This window comes from Heptranchias perlo, unplaced genomic scaffold (genome assembly GCF_035084215.1).
Source record: "Heptranchias perlo isolate sHepPer1 unplaced genomic scaffold, sHepPer1.hap1 HAP1_SCAFFOLD_60, whole genome shotgun sequence".
Classification (NCBI taxonomy): Eukaryota; Metazoa; Chordata; class Chondrichthyes; order Hexanchiformes; family Hexanchidae; genus Heptranchias; species Heptranchias perlo.
The window spans coordinates 5,625,082-5,644,769 of NW_027139623.1; the positions used below are offsets into that span (position 1 = coordinate 5,625,082).

At 43.3% G+C, this 19,688-nt stretch overlaps 1 long non-coding RNA gene across 1 annotated transcript; it reads right to left on the reverse strand.

The window, feature by feature from the left end:
* Window positions 1-8,394: 8,394 nt before the first annotated feature.
* Window positions 8,395-18,568, reverse strand: LOC137316831 (uncharacterized). The gene is made up of 3 exons (XR_010961622.1): window positions 18,374-18,568; window positions 17,619-17,705; window positions 8,395-9,589 (listed from the first exon to the last, which is right to left on the reverse strand). It is a non-coding gene; the product is annotated as an uncharacterized lncRNA (long non-coding RNA).
* Window positions 18,569-19,688: the final 1,120 nt, after the last annotated feature.

Sequence of the window (19,688 nt, forward strand, 5' to 3'; positions counted from 1 at the left end):
GTTTTGAACGGTAATTGTGACATTTTCATTGAAATGTGTGTATCATTAAATTTTATGAAATAAAGCATATTTTGAAATTTTAATAAAATCTTGTGGCACAAACAGACCAATCACTAAATGTAGCGACGCAGGTTTACAAAAAGGCGAGTCAAACACTGGGGTTGAATTCTCGAGGGATAGAATTGATAAACAAAGAAGTTATGTTAAACTTGTGTGGAGCCTTGGTTCGGCCACACTTGGATTATTGTGCACAGTCTGTCTCCATATTATAGAAAGGATATACAGGGATTGGAGAGGGTGCAGAAAAGATTCACAGGGATGATACCAAAACTGAGGGGATATCCTAATCAGGAAAGGCTGAACAGGCTGGGACTCTTTTCTTTTGAAAAGAGAAGGCTGAGGGGTGACCTGATAGAAGTTTTTAAGATAATGATAGAATTTGGTCGGGTTGATGAAGAGAAAATGCTTCCACTTGGGAGGGAGTATAAAATTAGAGGGAATAAATATAAGACTGTCACTAATAAATCCAATATGGAATTCAGGTGAAACTTCTTTACCGAATGAGTGGTAAGAATGTGCAATGCGCTACCACAAGGAGTAGTTGAGGGAAATAACGTAGATGCATTTAAGGGGAAGGTAGATAAGCACAAGAGGCATAATGGAATATCGTATCCTGATAGGGTTAGATGGAGTAGGGAGGGAGGAGGCTCGTATGGAGCATACATGCTGGCATAAACAAGTTGGACCGAATGGCCTGTTTCTGTGCTGTAATTTCGAAGTAACTCGATGGAACTCAATGTAATATTTTGGGGGTGGTGGAAGAGCAGAGGGACCTGGGGGCGCATGTTCACAAATCTTTGAAGGTGGCAGAGCAAGTTGATAAGGTGGTTAAGCAAGCGGATGGGATACATGGGTTTGTAAAAGAGGGGCATTGAATAAAAAAACAGGGAAGTCATGTTAAACCCTTACAAAAGACTGGTTGGGCCTCAGCTGGAGTATTGTATCCAACACTGGGCACCACATTATGAGAAGGATGTAAAGGCCTTTGAGAGGGTACAGAGGAGAGTTACCAGGGTGATACCAGGGATGAGGGACTTCAGTTATGTGGAGGGATTGGAGAAGCTGGGCTTGTTCTCCATAGAGCAGAAAAGGTTAAGGGGAGATCAAAAAGAGGTGATCAAAATAATGAGGCGTTTTTATAGAGCAAATAGGGGTAATTAAATAATTGGATTGATAACCAGAGGTCATCTGTTTACAATAATTGGCAAAACAACTAGAGCGGAAATGAGGAGAACATTTTTCACACGGAGTGTTGTTGAGCACTGCCTGAAAGGATGGTGTCTCTTTTCGAGGCTGTCTTCGTGTCAACATTCATATTTTCACTGGGAAACTGCAGGAACAGAGTGAAACGGGTCTGCTTGTGTCCCTGGATTCAATGTATAATGTGGAGAAATCTATAACATTTATAATTGAATCGGTAAAAGTGAACATGGTCAATACAATTATATGAAAACTGTAAATGAATCCGCTCATTGTTGGACCAGTCCTTTCTGAGCACAGCTTTTAACTTTATTCCTGAGAGAGGTCTCATTAAGACAAGGTTCTGAACTTTGAGAAGTTTGTGATATATCCACGTCATCATTTACATCGGAGTCAAAGCTGCTGATGTGGCCTGTTTGTTCAAATGACTGTAACTAATAGCAATGATCAGGGGTATAACCGTGTCAGTGGAGATTTACCCCCTGTATAAATCAGGGATCGCTGTCATGAATCCACACAGAGTGCCTGCCGGAGCTGCGGTTTCCAGGCCAACAGAAATCATTGCTTCTCACAGAAATGGGATATTCAGTAATGTATCTGATAGAATGTATTTATTATCCAGTTCTCGCAGCCGTTGGAATCCCAGGTAATCCATTATCTCAGCTGTTCATGGTGTAAATCGATATTAAATCTGCTGCTGTACTTGATACTTTATTTTCTCCCATCATGTATTACACAGTGGACTGTTCTGTTCTCAGTCTCTGCTCTTTTGGTCTTGGAGCAGCTGCATAAGATGCTTTACGATTTTGTTTATACAATTCTGGCATTGTTACTGGATTATTCTCTGTTCTGATTGTATTGGAATCAGGTGTCTGGGCTAAGAGCTGGTATCAGACCATCAGGAGTTGTTCACAGTTTCATGTTGTGGAACTAACCTGTCCTGGAATATTTTTTTCATAAACGTGTTTTTAGTGATTGATAATGAGACAGCTCACGGTCTCAGTGTTACAAGGAGGCAGCGCAATGTCCTCCGTCCACAATAATATGGTTCAGTTTAACTGGGATTTCAATGTATTTATTGGTTATCACTATTCTGAAAGTTTATTTAATTGTGTGTGCATCTGACGCCGCTTCAGATGTCTGCCTATTGAACTGAGTTTGCTGCTCATACTTTTACACCTCATTCTCTGCTTCACTGTCGATGAATTCACTGTAAAATGCAATGTTTTGATGTTATGTTGTATCAGTTTTCACTTTATCTGATGGAATCATGAGCCCTTCCATTTATCTTCAGACTTTCAGCAGCAGCGGTGATGTTGGCGTTTTGTTAATTGAACAATGCCGCCATCTAACGCTGTACTTTGTAATTACAGGAGAAGGAATTTCAATTGTTGTGAGGTGTGTCTGGGAGAGGGATTCGATTCTGTTCATTCCATGCATTGTAGATGAAGTGAACAGTGTCGGTGAACAGGTGGAGAACGGGATGATCTGTAGAAACATTAAACTGTTCACAGAGGGTTCACCATTTAACAAACTTACACTAAGAATAGGATCGTTTGAACGCTGGGCTGGTGAGGAGAAAGCAGGCGCGGGATGTTAGGATTTACTCGGATGTGAAAAGGGTCATTGAGAAAGAGAGTAGAGAGAGTGCGGAGAGATAGAGAGGTGCGAAAGAGAACGTGACTGAGAAGGAAAACGAAAGGGAGGGGGAGAAGGAACGTGAGAAAGGGAGAGAGAGAGAGGCACACAGAGAATGAGAGAGAGCTAGAGAGCAGCAGCGTTGTGAATAATTCATCGGAATAAACTGCTGAAACTTCCAGTGCAATTATGTAAAGGAAATGTCACTTGAAGGTGTTATTAGGATGTTGTCAGATTGTGAGAGTTTTACTGTGCTCGCTCCGGATGTGGTTATCGCTGTCAGGTCCTCAGTCTGTTTTTGTGAATGTTCAATTTACTTGAATTTAATTGAAATGCATTCAAAGAATAAAATCAGTGATTTCTTGATCGCATTGAATTATTCGGATACTCTATTCTAGAAGCTATGTGTCAGCTTAATTCATTAAAGAACGAAGCTAATTCAATTAATGAATTTTGATTGAGTTTTCATCGAATGTGCAAAGTCAATTTATTGAAACATTATGTAATGAACGCAATATTCCCTGACAACAATAACCACAGAAATCAATGGTTGAATTTATTGTTTGGATTGTGTGAGTGGGACCTATAAAATAGATTTCCTCTAACACACTGCTGCAGTCTCTCCCTGTGAATCCCAGCCTCTCCTCCCACTGCATTGAATCCTCTGTCTCCTCATCCGTTACTTCTGTTTATCCCCTTTCCCAAACCATCTGCTCCTCACACCCCTCCACCACCTACATGTCCTTTTCATCGTCTCCCTCCCACTCTCTCTCACTGGCTCGGCCTGCAGCTGCCAATTCCAATCCGATTCAAAGCCTCAAAAACACCGCCGCGGATCTCGGTCTTTCCCGTTTTGTGCCAGGCCCTGTCGGCTCTCTTCAACCACAGCAACAAACCCAACAGCAGCTCTCCCTGTCCCCTCACCTTTCCGGCCCTCACTCACTTTCCCGTCCCTCTGGAGCCAAATCCGAATTTTGCCCTTTGGATTCCCGCACATTTCAGCCCCTTCTCCCTTCCCCACCGGCACTGCCCCCTCACTCGGCCCTTCCAGTCGATCCGGTGATCATTTTATTCACGTTCTGTATCAATTTCCCAATGCATGATTGAAAATTGTGTCTAAAAACTTTTTTTTGCCCAAAAGCGCTGCCCAGGTCAGTGAATCAGTTTCCACCGTTTGATGCAGCAAAAAAGCTGGAAATTTCACCCCAGATCCTCTCAAACTGCTGCTTTGGCTCCAGGTCTGATCAGTAATTTCTCTCCTTCCGTTTCTCTTTCTTACAGTTAACTTGGTGGCGATTGTGATCCTGTCCCGAGGAAAGTGCGGACTCTCCAAATGTATCACTCGCTACCTGGTGGGAATGGCGGCGGCCGATCTCCTGGTCGTTATCACTGATGTCATAATGTGGCGCATTGTTGAGATTTATTTCCCAGTTTCATTCTTGACCATTACCCCCGTGTGTCGTCTCATTCTCACCCTGAGTTTTGCGGCCATATCGACCTCTGTCTGGTTCACAGTCGCTTTCACCTTTGATCGATTTGTGGCCATTTGTTGTCAGAAGCTGAAAACAAAATATTGCACCGAGAAAACGGCGGCTGTTGTTATCGGGGTGGTGAGTGCGCTGAGCTGTTTGCTAAACATTCCCTTCTACTTTGCATTTGACCCTGAATATATAATGGACAATGTACCCCGGGGTTGTGCCTGGAAATCGACCCTTTTCACTTCACCCGCATGGGCAGCGTTTGACTTGTTTAATCTTGTGTTTATGCCTTGTCTTCCATTCATTCTGATTTTACTGTTCAATGTTCTCACCGCCAGGCACATTTTAGCGGCCAGTAGAGTCCGCAGGGGACTCCGGGGCCGCAGCAATGGAGAGAATCACAAGGATCCAGAGATGGAGAACCGAAGGAAATCCATCATTTTACTCTTCAGTATATCAGGCAGTTTTATATTGTTATGGAGCACACTCGTTTTTTATTTTATCTCTCCGCATATAACAAACGCCCAGTACTATACGGTCAGTGACATTGAGTCAACCGGATTCATGCTTCAACTTCTCAGTTCCTGCACCAACACGTGTATTTATGCTGTGACCCAGACTAAATTCAGAGAGGAGCTGAAGAACGGGGTGAAATACCCACTGAATCTAATTGTTACATTAGTTAAATCATAGAAACGTCTGAAGACTTTCCATCCGAAATTAAATAAAAAGTCAATTAGAGTCAATTAGAGTTTCACGTTTGGCGGTGGCCTAAGACGGGCGGTAGCGGATCGGGCGCCCGTTATTCACCGCGCCTGATTTTACTATCTATTGACATCAATGAGTTCACTAAAGTAACTGATATCAATCGAATACTTTAAATAAATTTGGAAAAAAGCAGACAGGAATTATATTTTACCCGACAAATGCGGTGTTTGTGAAATGATACAAGATGTGATTCTGACAAGAAATTATTTGCTGTTATCAGTCTGGAAATAATATGATTTCAATATTAAATGTTTAATCCTGAAAAGAATAAAATCAAATCCTCCTTTTCGATTGATGATTATTTCCCATCACACACACTGCCCGGTGGGATGGACTGAGGGTGAGCTGTCAGGGTCAGACAGCGTCCTGTTCATTGGGACATTTGTTTTGACCAGAACAGAATAATAATGGACCAACACCCGGACCGTTACTAACCGGTAAAATATTAATGTAATTTCAAACTCCAGTGGGGAGTTCCGGAGATCGTTTCCTCTCTGAGCTGCTGTGCAGCAATGTTTACTCAGTGCAGGGAGTTTAATGGGACATGAGGCTGGGCCTGGTTACACAGATCTATGAGGAAACCTCCTGATACATTTCTGAGACGATCAGGGGCCGGTAGATTTCTCACGGCCTCAGCAGGCCAAGGGAAAGCTCTCCGGCTCATCCTTACTCCAAAAAATATAAGTTAAAAATAAACTTCTCAGTGTTCTGGATCACTCAATGCCCATCGATAGGGCGGCTCCTCCTCCCATTCGTAACCAAATTTAAATACTGTCCCGTGTACGTCATAATACTCTGATTTACATATTACACGTGGTCTGACCCGGAAACAGGTGGGTGTTGCTCCGGCCGCTCTTCTCAGGACCCGACCCACGATGGTGGAGGCAGGAACTCCAACGTTAAAGGGGCGGTAAGTGACCTGACACCATTTACTCGCCTCTCCCACCCCATTTCCGCCAGGCGGGGATAGTTAAAATCGGCCACACTTTTCCTGACCTCCGCCCTAATATCAATCTTCGAAGCCCACAAGTTGGTCCATTGTCTCAAACTGCACCGGTTCACAACACGTGGAGGGAAATTTTCACCATCGCTGGGGGCTGAACTGGTCGAGCGGATCACCCGCCCCTTATAGAACCCGCCTGATTTTAATTTCTTCTCCGTCAGTTTGCCGCCCAAGCAGTGAAGGTGAAATTACCCCCCATGCCTCTGACCCCAAGGTTCGACAGGTGTGTGAAAGACATCAGACAGTGTTCGCCAAACACTAACATGAATGTGGGCGAAAATATCGGTGTATTCAGGTAAAAGGTGATAACCCCCCTCCACGGAGACTGCTCTCGGACCTGACGGTATCCACCCCATCGTATTAAAGGAAACAGTTGGGGAAATTAGAGATGCATTAGTTATAATTTCCCAAAGCTCTCTCGACTCAGGAATTGTGCCTTTGGATATAAATGTTGAAAATGTCACTCCGTTATTTAAAAAAGGAGGGAGGGAGAAACCAGGACAATACAGACCTGTCATTTTAACGTCGGTTGTGGGGAACTTACTGAAATCTATCATGAGACACAAATTGAGCTGGTCAAAGAGAGTCAACTTGGATTTGTGAAGGGTAGGTCATGTCTGACTAATTTAGCTGGATTTGTTGAGGAAACCAACAAGGTGGACAGGGGAGTGTCTATGGATGTTGTCTATGTGGACTTCCAGAAGGCATTTGATAAGGTTCAGCACAAGAGATTAATAGAATAAATAAAATGCACACAATTGAAAGTGACCTTGTGACATGGGTTGTAATTGATTGGGAGGTCGGAGAAGAGAGTAGGGATAAAGGGAAAGTTCTTTGATTGGTGGGATATGACAAGTGGTGTTCCCAGGGATCTGCACTGGGGCCTCAGCTTTTCACCATATTTATCAATAAATTGGATGAAGGAATAGAGAGTTGTAGATCCAAGTTTCCAGATGACACAAAGTTATGAGGCACAGTAAGTGATGTAGATGGGAGTAGGAAGTTACAAAGGGACTGTTTAAGTGAATGGACAAACTGCGGCAGATGGAGTTCAATGTGAGGAAGAGTGAGATCATTCAATTTGGATGCAAAAAGGAAACATTGGAGTATTTTCTTAAAGTGAGAGATTGGGAACGGTGGAGGAGCAAAGGGATTTGGGTGTCCATGTACACAAATCACTAAAGGCGAGTGCACAGATACAAAAAGCAATCACAGATTAATGGCCTTTATCTCCAGGGCTGGAATACAAAGGGAAGGAAGTGATGCATCAGTTCTACAGAGTCTTGGTCAGAGCCCCTCTGGAGTACTGATCCTCACCAAGGATATATTGGCCTTGGAGGGGGGACAGTGCAGATTCACCAGAATGATACTCGGGCTGGATAAACTTGGTTTCCATTCACTTGAGTTTAGAAGGTTGAGGGGTGATCTGATCCAGGGATTTAAAATTATAAAGGGGCTCGATAGGGTCGAAATAGAAACTATTTTCTCCAGTGGGGGAATCCAGAACAAGAGGACATAAACTTAAATTTAGAGCTAGGGCGTCTCGGATTGAAATTAGGAAGCTCTTTTTCACACAAGTGTAGTGGAAATCTGCTCAGGCTGATTGAAGTGGACCCTGTGATATAATACAATTTTCTGTCCTGTCAGACTTGGACATCTTGTAGATCCATCTTTTGAAAAGGTGAAGGAACTCAGGATTCCACACACTTCATCATAAGTCCTCAAACTAGAAAGAGTGCAGAAAAGATTTACGAGGATGCTACCGGGACTTGATGGTTTGACTTATAGGGAGAGGTTGGATAGACTGAGACTGTTTTCCCTGGAGAGTAGGAGGTTTAGGGGTGATCTTACAGAAGTCTATAAAATAATGAGGGGCATAGATAAGGTAGATAGTCAAAATCTATTCCCAAAGGTAGGGGAGTCTATAACGAGGGCGCATAGATTTAAGGTGAGAGGGGAGAGATACAAAAGGGTCCAGAGGGGCAATTTTTTCACTCAAAGGGTGGTGAGTGTCTGGAACGAGCTGTCAGAGGCAGTAGTAGAGGCGGGTACAAATTTGTCTTTTAAAAAGCATTTGGACAGTTACATGGGTAAGATGGGTATAGAGGGATATGGGCCAAGTGCAGGCATCTGGGACTAGCTTAGTGGTATAAACTGGGCGACATGGACATGTTGGGCCGAAGGGCCTGTTTCCATGTTGTAAACTTCTATGATTCTTATCATCAAGATATGAAGGACTAGAAACACTTTGTTTGAAAGAAAGCTGATTCATTTCACACTTGTACAGAATACTAAACTCCAGCCCAGGTAAAGGGATTATTAACATCAAAAACAACCCCCAACTGTCAGAATGAACACGGTTCAGTCCTGGATGTGATTAACAGCAGCAATAACAGCAGAATCCAACTCCTGGAATCACATGTGAACTCGCTGGTGACTCAGCAGGTGGGATGATTGAGTGAAACTCTTCCCACACACGGAGCAGGTGAACGGCCTCTCCCCACTGTGGACCCGTTGGTGTGTCAGCAGATCACTTTTACTTTTAAAGCTTTTCTCACAGACAGAACATTTAAAAAGACACTTATCAGTGTGAACAAGTTAATGTTCAATGAGGTGGGAAGATTGAGTGAATCCACTCCCACACACGGAGCAGGTGAACGGCCTCTCCCCAGTGTGAGTGCGTTGGTGTGTCAGCAGATCACTTTTTCTTTTAAAGCTCTTCTCACAGACAGAACATTTAAAAAGTCTCTTATCAGTGTGAACAAGTTGATGTTCAATGAGGTGGGATGACTGAGTGAATCCGCTCCCACACACGGAGCAGATGAACGGCCTCTCCCCAGTGTGAGTGCGTTGGTGTGTCAGCAGATCACTTTTTCTTTTAAAGCTCTTCTCACAGACAGAACATTTAAAAAGTCTCTTATCAGTGTGAACAAGTTGATGTTCAGTGAGGTGGGATGACTGAGTGAATCCCTTCCCACACACGGAGCAGGTGAACGGCCTCTCTCCAGTGTGTCTGCGTCGATGAGTTTCCAGCCGGGATGAGTAACTGAATCCCCTCCCACAGTCCCCACATTTCCCCAGTTTCTCCATGGTGCGGGTGTCCTTCTCTCTCTCCACGTTGGAGATCAGTGGAAGTCTCGTCTGCACAGAGAACACGTGTCTCGTTTCTCCCCACTGTGAATGGTATGATGTTTCTTCAGGCTGTGTAACTGGTGAAAGCTTTTCCCACAGTCAGTGCACTGGAACACTCTCAATCGGGTGTGTGTGTCTCGCTGCTATTCCAATTACAGTGATGTTTGAAATCTTTTCCCACAGATAGAACAGATCAACATTTGTCCGACATTTTAAGGCCGATAATCTTCAGGTGCTGGTGAATGGAGTCAGATCTTGACGTGATGTTTGGTTTGAGTTTCTCGTCTGCAAATCCGCCCCTTCTAATACCCTGTAAAAGGAGATAACAAAAGTCCTCACTGTGAATACAGGATAGAAATTCAGAACAGGCAATTCTAGTTTCAATAGAACATTCTTCCCGCTCATTCCCCCAAACTGTAAATCCCCGTCCCACACACTCACCCTCCTCCCTCTGCTGAAACCCAAACCCATCGCACCACCTCCAACATTTTTCCTTCTATTTAAGTTTTCTCTCTCTCCTGAAGATCCCGACTGTGACTGGGTTCAGTTCTACACTCAGTGGTTCCCCTCCCTCTCCTCCCCTGAAGGTGCTGACTCTGACTGGGTTCAGTTCCACACTCACTGGTTCCCCTCCCTCTCCTCCCCTGAAGTTGCTGACTCTGGTTGGATTCAGTTCTACACTCACTGATTCCCCTCTCCTCTCCTGAATATGCTGACTCTGGCTGTGTGTATATGCTCTGCCCCTCATTTCCACACAATGTCCCTCCCTATAGCTGCCTGTATGCCGTCCATCTGTGATATCTCCCAATTTTGGCGACAGACTCTCCCTGACCAGTCACCATTTCTCCTTCAGTTAAAGATTTTCCTTGACCTATCACAATTTCTCCTTCATTTTCAGACACTCCCTGATCAAACACAATTTCTCCTACATTTATAGACGCTCCCTGACACTTCAGCATTTCTCCTTCATTTGCAAACTCTCCCTGACCCGTCAGCATGTCCCTTCATTAATAGACACTCCCTGACCCATCACTTTTTGTCCTTCAGATATCGACACGACCTGACCTGTCAACAATTCTCCTGCATTTACAGACACTCCCTGACCAATCACCGTTCCTCCTTCATTTACAGACACCCCCTGACCAATCACCATTCCTCCTTCATTTACAGACACCCCCTGACCAATCACCATTTCGCCTTCATTTACAGACACCCCCTGACCAATCACCATTTCTCCTTCAGTTACAGACACCCCCTGACCAATCACCATTCCTCCTTCATTTACAGACACCCCCTGACCAATCACCATTCCTGCTTCATTTACAGACACTCCCGGACCAATCACCATTCCTGCTTCATTTACAGGCACTCCCAGACCAATCACCATTCCTTCTTCATTTACAGACACCCCCTGACCAATCACCATTCCTCCTTCATTTACAGACACCCCCTGACCAGTCACCATTTCTCCTTCATTTACAGACACCCCCTGACCAGTCACCATTTCTCCTTCATTTACAGACACCCCCTGACCAGTCACCATTTCGCCTTCATTTACAGACGCTCCCGGACCAATCACCATTCCTCTTTCATTTACAGACTCTCCCTGACCAATCACCATTCCTCCTTCATTTGCAGACACCCCCTGACCAGTCACCATTTCTCCTTCATTTACAGACACCCCCTGACCAGTCACCATTTCGCCTTCATTTACAGACACTCCCGGACCAATCACCATTCCTCCTTCATTTACAGACTCTCCCTGACCAGTCACCATTTCGCCTTCATTTACAGACACTCCCTGACCAATCACCTTTCCTCCTTCATTTACAGACTCTCCCTGACCAGTCACCATTTCGCCTTCATTTACAGACACTCCCTGACCAATCACCATTCCTCCTTCATTTCCAGACACCCCCTGACCAGTCACCATTTCGCCTTCATTTTCAGACATTCTCTGATCAAACACAATTTCTCCTACATTTATAGACGCTCTCTGACCCTTCAGCATTTCTCCTTCATTTACAAACTCTCCCTGACCCGTCAGCATTTCCCTTCATTAATAGACGCTCCCTGACCCATCACTGTTTCTCCTTCAGATATGGACACGACCTGACCTGTCAACAATTCTCCTTCATTTACAGACACTCCCGGACCAGTCAACATTCCTCCTCCATTTACAGACACCCCCTGACCAGTCACCATTTCTCCATCATTTACAGAATCTGCCTCCTGTCACCATTTCTCCCTCCTTTATGGACACTCCGTAACCCGTCACCATTTCGCATTCATTTTTAGACACTCCCTGACCTGTCACCATGTCTTCTCCCATTTATAATATTCCCTTACCAGAAACCATTTCACCTTCATTCATGGACAATCCCTGACCTGTCACCATTTCTCTTTCATTTATAGATATTCCCTGACCCTTCACCGTTTTCCCTTCATGTATAGACACTCCCTTAACAGACACCATGTTTCCTTCATTTACAGACACTCACGAACCAAACAATTTTACCTGGCACTTTACATGATTGTGGGGTTTCTTCTGTATCTGTCAGTCTCTGATACTGTACAAAAGTTTGGTGTTTATTCTGTATTTTTCAGTCTCTGGTACTGTGTATGAGTGTGGGGTTTATTCTGTCTATGTCTGTCTCTGGTACTGTGTGTGAGTGTGGGGTTTATTCTGTGCCTGTCTGTCTCTGGTACTGTGTGTGAGTGTGGGATTCATTCTGTATCTGTCTGTCTCTGGTACTGTGTGTGAGTGTGGGGTTTATTCTGTATCTGTCAGTCTCTGGTACTGTGTGTGAGTGTAGGTTTTATTCTGTATCTGTCTGTCTCTGGTACTGTGTGTGAGTGCAGCTTTCATTCTGTATCTGTCTGTCTCTGGTACTGTGTGTGAGTGTGGGGTTTATTCTGTATTTATCAGTCTCTGGTACTGTATATGAGTGTGGGGTTTATTCTGTATCTGTCAGTCTCTGGTACTGCGTGTCAGTGTGGGATTTATTCTGCATCCATCTATCTCCGATACTGTCGATGTGTTTGTTGTTTATTTTGTATTTATCTGTCTCTGGTACAGTATATGAGGTTGGGCTTTATTCTGTATCTGTCAGTCTCTGGTACTGTGTGTGAGTATAAGATTCATTCTGTATAAGTCAGTCTCTGATACTGTACATGAGTGTGAGGTTTATTCTGTATCTGTCAGTCTCTGGAACTGTGTGTCAGTGTGGGGTTTATTCTGTAATTGTGTGTCTCTGATACTGTAGATGTGTTTGGGGTTTATTCTGTATCTGTCTGTCTCCGATACTGTGAATCCCAAATTCACACATTCCGTATCTGTCAGTCTCTGGTACTGTATATGAGTGTGGGGTATATTCTGTATCTGTCAGTCTCTGGTACTGTGTGTGAGTGTAGGTTTTATTCTGTATCTGTCTGTCTCTGGTACTGTGTGTGAGTGCAGCTTTCATTCTGTATCTGTCTGTCTCTGGTACTGTGTGTGAGTGTGGGGTTTATTCTGTCTATGTCTGTCTCTGGTACTGTGTGTCAGTGTGGGATTTATTCTGCATCCATCTATCTCCGATACTGTCGATGTGTTTGTTGTTTATTTTGTATTTATCTGTCTCTGGTACAGTATATGAGGTTGGGCTTTATTCTGTATCTGTCAGTCTCTGGTACTGTGTGTGAGTATAAGATTCATTCTGTATAAGTCAGTCTCTGATACTGTACATGAGTGTGAGGTTTATTCTGTATCTGTCAGTCTCTGGAACTGTGTGTCAGTGTGGGGTTTATTCTGTAATTGTGTGTCTCTGATACTGTAGATGTGTTTGGGGTTTATTCTGTATCTGTCTGTCTCCGATACTGTGAATCCCAAATTCACACATTCCGTATCTGTCAGTCTCTGGTACTGTATATGAGTGTGGGGTTTATTCTCTATCTGTCAGTCTTTGGTACTGTGTGTGAGTGTAGGTTTTATTCTGTATCTGTCTGTCTCTGGTACTGTGTGTGAGTGCAGCTTTCATTCTGTATCTGTCTGTCTCTGGTACTGTGTGTGAGTGTGGGGTTTATTCTGTATTTATCAGTCTCTGGTACTGTATATGAGTGTGGGGTTTATTCTGTCTATGTCTGTCTCTGGTACTGTGTGTCAGTGTTGGATTTATTCTGCATCCATCTATCTCCGATACTGTCGATGTGTTTGTTGTTTATTTTGTATTTATCTGTCTCTGGTACAGTATATGAGGTTGGGCTTTATTCTGTATCTGTCAGTCTCTGGTACTGTGTGTGAGTATAACATTCATTCTGTATAAGTCAGTCTCTGATACTGTACATGAGTGTGAGGTTTATTCTGTACCTGTCAGTCTCTGGAACTGTGTGTCAGTGTGGGGTTTATTCTGTAATTGTGTGTCTCTGATACTGTAGATGTGTTTGGGGTTTATTCTGTATCTGTCTGTCTCCGATACTGTGAATCCCAAATTCACACATTCCGTATCTGTCAGTCTCTGGTACTGTATATGAGTGTGGGGTTTATTCTGTATCTGTCAGTCTCTGGTGCTGCATATGAGTGGGGGGTATATACTGTATCTGTTTGTCTCTGGTGCTGCATATGAGTGTGGGGTTTATTCTCTATCTGTCAGTCTCTGGTGCTGCATATGAGTGGGGGGTATATACTGTATCTGTCAGTCTCTGGTGCTGTGTGTGAGTGTGGGGTTTATTCTCCATCTGTCAGTCTCTGGTGCTGCATATGAGTGTGGGGTTTATTCTGTATCTGTCAGTCTCTGGTGCTGTGTGTGAGTGTGGGGTTTATTCTGTTTCTGTCAGTCTCAGATACTGTACATGAGTGTGGGGTTTATTCTGCATCTGTCAGTCTCTGGTACTGTGTGAGTGTGGGATTCATTCTGTGCCTGTCAGTCTGTGGTACTGTACCTGTGTGGGGTTTATTCTGTGTCTGTCAGTCTCACTGTACATGAGTTTGGAGTTTTTCAGTATCTGTCTGTCTCTGATACTGGAAATGAGTGTGTTTTTTGTTCTGTGTCTCTCTGTCTCTGTTACTGTTTGAATGTGGGGTCTATTCAGTATATGTCAGTCTCTGGTACTGTGTATGAATTTGGGATTCATTCTGTATCTGTCTGTCTCTGTCGGTCTCTGGTGCTGTATGTGAATGTGGGGTTTATTCAGTATATGTCAGTCTCTGGTACCTTGTGTGAATTTGGGATTCATTCTGTATCTGTCAGTCTCTGGTACTGTATGTGAATTTGGGATTCATTCTGTATCTGTCTGTCTCTGGTACTGCAAATGAGTGTGGGGTTTATTCTTTATTTGTCTGTTTCTGGTACTGTATATGAATGAGGGTTATTCTGTATCTGTCAGTCTCTGGTACTGTGTGTGATTGTGGGATTCATTCTGTGCCTGTCAGTCTGTGGTACTGTACGTGTGTGGGGTTTATTCTGTATCGGTCTGTAACGGGTACTGTATGCGAATGTCAGGTTTATTCTGCTTCTGTCTGTCTCTGGTGCTGTATATAAGTGTGGGGTTTATTCTTTACCTGTCTGTATCTGGTACTGTACATGAGTATGGGGTTTATTCTGTATCTGTCTGTCTCTGGTACTGTATGTGAGTGTGGGATTCATTCTGTTTCTGTCTGTCTCTGGTGCTGCATGCAAATGTGGGGTTCATTCTGTATCTGTCAGTCTCTGATACTGTATATGAGTTTAGGATACATTCTGTATCTGTCAGTCTGAGCTAATTTATCTCAGTCTGGGTTTCATTCTATAATTCAGTCTATGAGACAATGTGCAAGTCTGGATTCATTCTGTATTCTTATTTCAGTTTATATTATTGTATATGAAACTATATCTTTAATACTTTAAAGGCTATGCAGTTTTTTATCAAGTGTTTAATTTGTAAATATTGATACACTTTTGGATTTTCTTTAATCAAACAATGTGTGTGAGTTTTGGAGTAGTATTACATCTTCATCTCTGAACTCTGTTGTGAATGATAATGTACCTTTCAATCTGTCCATGGTGAAATTATTTAACTGGTATATAATGTGTAGCTCAGTCTATAATAATGGAATTAATTCTGTATCTCAGTCTGACACTGTGAGATTTTTGGACTGGAATGTAATATATAGCTCAGCCTGCACTAATAGAATTGATAATGTATCTATCAGTCTGTTACTGTATGAGATTTTTGGACTGGTGTGTAACATGTGGCTCAGTACATGCTAATGGAATTGATGTTGTATCTTTGAGTCTGATAAGGTCTGACAGTGTTGGACTGCTATATAATGTTTGGCTCAGTCTGCACTAATGAAATTGATACATTATCTTTCAATCTGACACTAAGATTTTTGGACTGGCATGTTATGTGTAACTCAGTCTGCAGTGATTTGACTTAGTGATTCATTCTGATTCTGTCAGCCTGTGGTACTTTGTGTGAGTGTGGGATTCATTCTATATATGTCAGTCCCTTGTACTGTATCTGAATGAGGTTCATTCTGTTCCTGTCAGTCTCTGGCACCGTGTGTGAATTTGGGATTAATTCCATATCTGTCAGTGTCTGGTGCTGTATGTGAGTGAGACATTCATTCCATTTCCATCAATCTCTGATACTGTATATGAGTGATATATATACTGTATCTGTCAGTCTGTGCTACAGTGTGTGAGTGTGGGATTCGTTCTGTATCTGTCAGTCAGTGGTACATTGTGTGAGTGAGGGATTCATTCTGTATGTCAGTCTCTGGCACTGGATCTGAGTATGAGATTCATTCTTTATCTGTATCTAATTTGTATCTCAGTTTACAGCATGGCGTTCAAACCTGTATCTTTAATACATAAATGTATAACTAATTTTTCCCAGTGTTTAAGTGGTAGATAATTATATACTTTAAAATGTGATGCTGTAGGTTATAATCAGAGAATCACTGCACTTTTTGGCTACGATTAAATCTGCATCAATGTGAACACAATTGTGATTTAGTGTATCTTCCAAACTGATATGGTGACATTTTTGAACTTATATACAATGTGCAGCTCAGTCTGCATCAATGGAATACTGTATATTTCAGTCTGAATCTGTATTGGTCTTTTGTATTGGTGTTTAATATGTAGCTCAGTCTGCACTAATGGAATTGGTACTGTATCGTTCAATCTGACACTGAGATTTGTGGACTGGTCCCTAATTTGTAACTCAGCCTGCACTAATGTAGGTGACTGAGAGATTCATTTTGTATCTCTCAGTCCGTGATACTGTGTGGGATTCATTGTGTATCTTGTCAGTAGTGTGTTTGAGTTTGCGATTCATTCGATATATGCAGTCTCTGATGCTGTGTGAGTGTGGGATTCATACTTTATCTGCCAGTTTATGGTACATTATGAGAGTGGGGGATTCATTCTCTGTCAACTGTGGTACCATACATGAGTGCGAGATTTATTCTGTATCTGTCTGTAATTATTTTCTCACATTACATTACGGTGTTCAATACTGTAGCTTTAATATCTTCATGTTTAAATAGTTTTTCTCATTTTATTGATAAATATGGATAAACTTTAGGATTTCGTGCTGGAGGTTTTTAATCAGATAATTTGTGTGCTTTTTGGACTACTATTAAATCAATTTTTTTGTGCACTATTGTGAATGATAACATATATTACAAACTGATATAGTGATTTTTGAATTGGTGTATAATGTGTAGCTCAGTCTGTTCTATTGTAATCGATACTGTGTCTTTCAGTCTAATATTGAGAGAGATTTTTGGACTGGTATGTAATGTGTATCTCAGTGTGCACTAATAGAATTGATACTGTATCTTTACATCTCATACTATGAGTGTATTATAAACTGGTTTCTAATTTGTTTCTCAGGTTACACTGTCACAGCATTTCTCAGTCTGATACTCTACATGAGTTTTGGACTTGTCTGCAGTTTGTATCTCATGACACACTATTCGAATGGATGCTGCATGTATTAAACTCACATGTGTGAGTTGTGGGGTGGTATTCAATTGGAATCTCAGGGTACATTATTGGGATTCATTCTGTGCCTTTCAATCGGGTACCATGTGTAATTTCTATCTGGTATTTAATGTTGCCCTATTGTGAGATTGACACAGTGCCTTTCAATCTGAGAGTGTGATTTTGAATGGGATTTTTGTATTTCCCTGTCAGCGGGACTGAGTTTGGGAGAAATGGAACAGTATCGACTTCACCTGCTCTGTTGGATTGAAAATGTGTCTCTGGAATTTAAGATCAGTGTGGGACTGACTACTTCTGCTGTCTGAGACTGTGGAACTGATGACCTGTCTGTGTCTCTGTGCTCTGTGTGTGTGATAATGTACTTACTGTGTGTGAGAAGGAGCTGGCTGCACTGTTTCCAGTGCCTCGGGTGGAGGAAACATCACATTTATTCTGGATCCTTCAAGGATTTGCCTGTAGAAAGAAAATTATCTCTTGTGACTCAGGAACAGGTGAGGTAGAAAATACAAAAGTGATCAGTTTGATATCTCTGTTAATGATCATTTTGAATATCCACAAATGAAAACCAGTGATAGAAACAGTGTCAATGTCTGACTCCACTGCAGTACTGCAGCACTCAGCTTCTGCACACCAGGTGTGCTGGACGATTTTAAAACAATTTAGTGACATCCAGACACAACCCAACCCCTGCACTGATCAGTGAATGGGACTACCCGATGGGGCAGGGACCTTTCTACAGGTCAGGTTTCTCAACTCCTCTCCCATGGGACTAACCGTTCACCCGAAACCAAACAACCGCTGTTGAAAATGTGTCCTTCACACTGCGCACCTGATGCCTGCAATAGATACTGCTTGAAAAACTCCCCACATCCTGACTGTTCACTGTCCAGTAACGGGGTGAGACTGGAACTGAACCAGGAACATTCACGACTGATTTGGGGAGAGAAAGCAGCAATGATTTTAAATAGCAGGTTCTTCCCATTCTGTCTTCCTTCCCCTGGACACACCCTGTGCACACACAGCCCGAGAATGACCTCTCCCTTCCCCCGCTCACTCCATGTTCCGGGACCAGTTCCTGATCCACTCCGCCTCTTACAAACAGCCCCCGGACTCCCCCTGACCTTCCCCCGGACTCAATGCCGATCTCTGAGCCCATCTGCGGACACGGTCCCGAAGCGATGAGCTGCTGTAACGAGGCTGCTCTTTGCTCCCTTCCCCCGGGGGCCGTGATCTCTCCATTCCCGGCTGTTTTAAACCATCTTCTTCCGCTCACTGAGGGAATGGCGCCCACAGGCCGAGCTGGGGGAGGGGAGCGCGCATGCGCTCTTCTGCACCACAAGATTCAGCGCAGGGGGCGGGGCTGAGTCACGCATGCGCAGATATCTGGTTTAATTCCCAATACAAAAATCGATGGAAACTTTCCCCAATTGGAATTTTTCAGAGTCTGAGCAAAGGAAGTGGGTCTGGGGGAAAGGTCAGAGGGAATGGGGTCCACAGGCAGTGCAGGAACAGGCACCAGAATGGAAAACAGATGGGATTCCACCAGTGCCTAACGCTGGAATCCAGACTGACTTTACAATCTCTAACTATTAAACGAGATGTTTCCATCCCTGCTGTTTCTCTCGGTATCTTTTGATGGAAAAGAGTCTTCCAGAGATAAAGTGGGCGGCTCTGAAATGAGCCAATTGGTTCTGTTCATTCTTGGTCCCTTTACTGATAAAGAAACTTGTGACTCCGTAACGGGAGGCCGGATTCCTCGAACCAATCCTGGAGAAACATGGGAGGAAAGTGGGAGTCGGTGTGTTTGCTGGGACCGTGTAGGATTAATATCTGACGGCAACAGTCCCAGTTTATTTCAATCGGAATGAAACTCACGGTCACTGAGAGAAATAGAGAAGGGCCCTGAGCTGCAAAATTGCAGAGGGTACAACACGCAAGAGAGGGTTAAATGCGTGACACTGTCCCTGAGAGTGGGATTAATAATGTGTCTGTCTCTGAAATAATATCAGTGAGAGATGAGACTGCATCTTCTGTCACTCCAGCTTGGAATGGCAATTGGAATGGAGAATTTTCCAATTTGTTGCTGGGTGAAAACGGGACATTGCAGGTCAGTTTCTCTCTCTCTTTTGTACAACATATGAAGGTGGAATAGTCCTCTGAGCGTGATACAGAGACACTGATGGGAAGCGTATGGCTGATACTCTGCCTGTCTGTATCTCTCTGGCGCTGTACACGAAGGTGGGATACTGTTTGCTGAGTGTGAAACGGACACACTGAGAGGAAGTGTGAGAATGATACTTTGTCTGTGTCCCTGTCTCTGTCTGTCTCTTCATCTGTCCGTCTGTATTTCTCTATCTCTAGCGCTGTACATGAAAGCGGGATAGTGTTATTGAGCGTAATATGAACACCCTGTTGGAAGGTAAAGACTGATTCTGT